The 3,617-nt window shown below is 36.2% G+C and overlaps 1 non-coding gene across 1 annotated transcript; it reads left to right on the plus strand.

The window, feature by feature from the left end:
* Positions 1-271: 271 nt before the first annotated feature.
* Positions 272-372, plus strand: LOC118017233. The gene has a single exon (XR_004681094.1). It is a non-coding gene; the product is annotated as a small nucleolar RNA U13 (small nucleolar RNA).
* Positions 373-3,617: the final 3,245 nt, after the last annotated feature.

The raw sequence follows: 3,617 nt of genomic DNA on the forward strand, positions 1-3,617 counted from the left end.
ATTATCGACTTTATGAAGCCAGTATTCAGGGCCCTCCCAGAAGGGCCCTGTGCCAGTGAGGGGCCCTGCAGGTTGAACTTCGTCAAGTTCATGGTCAGTCTGCCACTGCCCAAGGGCTGCTGCAGGCCTCCGTAAAGACCTAAGGCCTGCTTAAGCCTTCGGGAAAAGTTGGGTAAAACCAGCTCTACAGAGGCTTGGAATACAGCTTTCTAGTGATGGTGCAGGTATCAAATTTAGAAAATCTAGAGACTAAATATTTAGCATATCATTGATCATTTTGTTGTTCATGAGTGTGATGGGGTGTTCACACCATTGTGTGACTTGTGTCTTCCTGAAACCTTGTTATGACCTCGGCACATTACTTGTATGATGTGGGGGGAAAAAATGTGTAGCATATCCACTTTAGTATCAATACTCTAAGCAGAACGTTTTCTCATGAAACAATTCAAGAGGAGATAGCCAGGGAAGAAATTCTTTGTTGCCAGTCCCAATTGCTATCTCTATGTATAGACTTGTAACAAGTGCAACACCCAGACTTTAACTTTGTTAGTATCAAAGCCTGTGAGGGTGGACCTGCTATTTTCCAATGTGGTCTCCAGAATATTGACTTTTCGAGGTAGAGGTTACTAAGATAATTTACATATCTATTAAAATAATTGTCTTTTAAAAATGGATTTGAAAATTCTTCAAGCCCCTAATCGTTCCCATTTTAATGATTTTTGTCTCAAAAGGAAAAGAAACAAAACATGAAAGCAAATGGCTTGTTCTGTAAATTCTTTGTATCTTAACTCAGAAATCAAAATAAAGGAGTTGAGAGGAGGCAAGGCATGGCTTCAGTAATCTCTTCTTTCTTGGTTGGAAGGAAGTTCTCCATGGATAAGAAAGGAAGTGAGGCCAAGCGGTTGTTTGGGACTTATGGGCAGAGAAGGGAGCTGCCCCTTGAGGAATCCCAGGGGAAGCTAGTCCTTCTGTTGCTCTCTTGGGGAAGGGTGTGGAGGGGTGGGTCTCGTTCCATTTTACCCATGAATTCTTCTGAGGTTATCAGACCTGACTGTCAGAGTTTGGATGAGTAAATCTCAGGTTTCACTTTCTCCTGTCTTTCTGAATAACCCTTGGTTCAATTTCTCTTTATTCTCTGTATTCTGATTTGTAATATTCTGCACAAAATTGTGCTTAGCTTTTCTGGCATCCATCATTACTATCATTTTAGGCAGTGAACGTATTTGTAGGATATTGAAATCACTATAGAAACATAAAGATGGAAGGAAATTCAGATGGGCACACTCGTGCTTCAGCAAGGCTTGGCTTTAAACGGAACAGATTTTTCTCTTCCTCATTCTTAAAGCCTCCCCCTCCCCTTGCCTTGTTTTTCTGTAGAATCCTTTGTTCAGGGAACTCAGAATTGATGTGGATGTTGTGCTGACTTCAGTGTATACTCAGTCATGAGACTTGGATGGCCAGCGCCTGGGCTAGTCGGACACCACCTTGAAGATACGATGAACACGACTCATACAGGATTCCTATCTAAACTGCCCAGATCCTGTATTTTCCTCTAACACTCCTCAGCCTTTTACCCCAGTGGGTCTGCAGGTTTTTTGTTTTGTTTTTAAGATTTTATTTATTTATTTTAGAGAGGGACATAGAGAGCGTGAATGAGGGAAGGAGCAGAGGGAGAGGGAGAGAGAATCTGAAGCAGACTCCACCCTGAGCACAGAGCCCCACACGGGGCTCTATCCCAGGACCCTGTGATCACGACCTGAGCTAAAATCAAGAGTTGGATGATCAACTGACTAAGCCACCCAGGCACCTCGGGTCTGCAGTTTTGAGGTCATTAGCCTGCTGCAGCTTCCTTCGCCTGGCAAAGCAATAAAACTATCGTTCCTCTTTATCCACAAACTCTGTCTTGATGTTTTATTTTGGCTCCAGAGCCCAGAAATCGGTTTTCAACAACAGGGTATGTTTTTGTAGATAAACAGGCATCTATATCTGACTCACAGAAATGTTTTTACCTAAAATTTTCTAGTACATCCTTGCCCCAGCCCTCAAGAAGTAGAAGAGTCTTCACAAAATACTGTAGGGCATTAAAATTTTATAGTTGAGGATTACCTCCCAAATTATTTCTACATTTATTTATTTTTGTCATTTTAAAGCAGTTCACAAATGCACATTCACTGTCAAGAAATAACAGCAAATACCTTTGCAGCATTAGTGTCTTCTTTTATATAACATATTAAAACCATATCTTTTTCTTCACTATAATCCAATTGAAAAAATATATTGTATAATGAATTTTCAGGTGTAATATGAGTATTCCATTATTTAAATTTGGAAACATTTTAATGAATGTCTTGCCTACCCCCAAATCCCAGTTTCTACAAATATTAATAAATTCTCTTGAATGTCTAAATAACACACCATATAAAGTGTTTGTAACACCAACTAAGTAATTATTCAATGTCCAGCTAGCTTGTTAGTGGTATGTGTTTGTTCTAAGTACAATGATAGGAAGTTGAATCAGATACTAATTATGTTTTACTTCTAAATTGCATTAACCATGTACTGCAACCTAAATAAAATTGAAAAATATTAAGACACGTAAAAAAGGCAAATAACAGTAAAATATAAAAGGTCATGATAAGACTGGTTTATCAATTAAAACATAGTTTGCTATAATAGTTTTTTATTTGTTAGATTTGCATTCATAGCAAATATTGAAATGATGAGAGTTTAAAGTCAAAAGTTCTTTACACATTTATAAGCAAAAAGAGAAGAATTATTTCAACTCTAGAACCTTTTCAATATAATACCTCTGTAAGCATTTCTATATATATTATGAATGACCGAGTACAACCTACCTAGTAAATTTAGTCCAGAAATACAAACTGTATTTTACATTCTTTACTTTTAATAAGTTATCAGTGAAAGGTAATGCAGCTGACAATAATTTTCCTTTCTCATTAGAAAGCATTCACATGGTCCACATTCTTATTTTTGCATTCTAGAAAACAGTCCTTAAAACTGTAACAATTATATTTTTAAATTTTAAGAAAAAAACTCTTAAGAAAAGCATTGCATATAATTGTTAAAAGAGAGAAACAGGAAAAAAATTCATATATGTGTTATATGTATATGTATTATATATGTGATATACAGATATTACCCATATACATGTATTATACATAATGCACATATTATGTGTGTACAGATACATGAAACTCAGGAAATTGGGTCATACTCTCCATTTTTTTCTTATAATCCCAAGTTTTGCAAACATGAGTAGATTTTCTTTTGAAAGGAAATTTAGAATTGGAAAAAATACCATCAAACCATTTTATAAAACCTTGGGACATATTTTGTGTAGTGCAACTTTTCTCAGAGATTAGAAGGGAATTAATGCTTCTGTATGCTTTAAAACATAATTAGTTCAGAACTTGTTAATTTGAAATTTATTATCATTTCCACTAGTGCTGGACTGAAGCTTGCCTCTTTTCAAAAACATTGACTGAAGAATTATTTATATAAGGAAAGTACACAAATAATGTGTTGCAGTTTGATTAACTTTTCACATCGTACACACACCCATGTAATGAGCATCCAGATCAAGGAACAAAACCTCA

This window comes from Mirounga leonina, unplaced genomic scaffold (assembly GCF_011800145.1).
Source record: "Mirounga leonina isolate KUSES-001 unplaced genomic scaffold, KU_Mleo_1.0 Mir_168, whole genome shotgun sequence".
NCBI classification, from domain to species: domain Eukaryota; kingdom Metazoa; phylum Chordata; class Mammalia; order Carnivora; family Phocidae; genus Mirounga; species Mirounga leonina.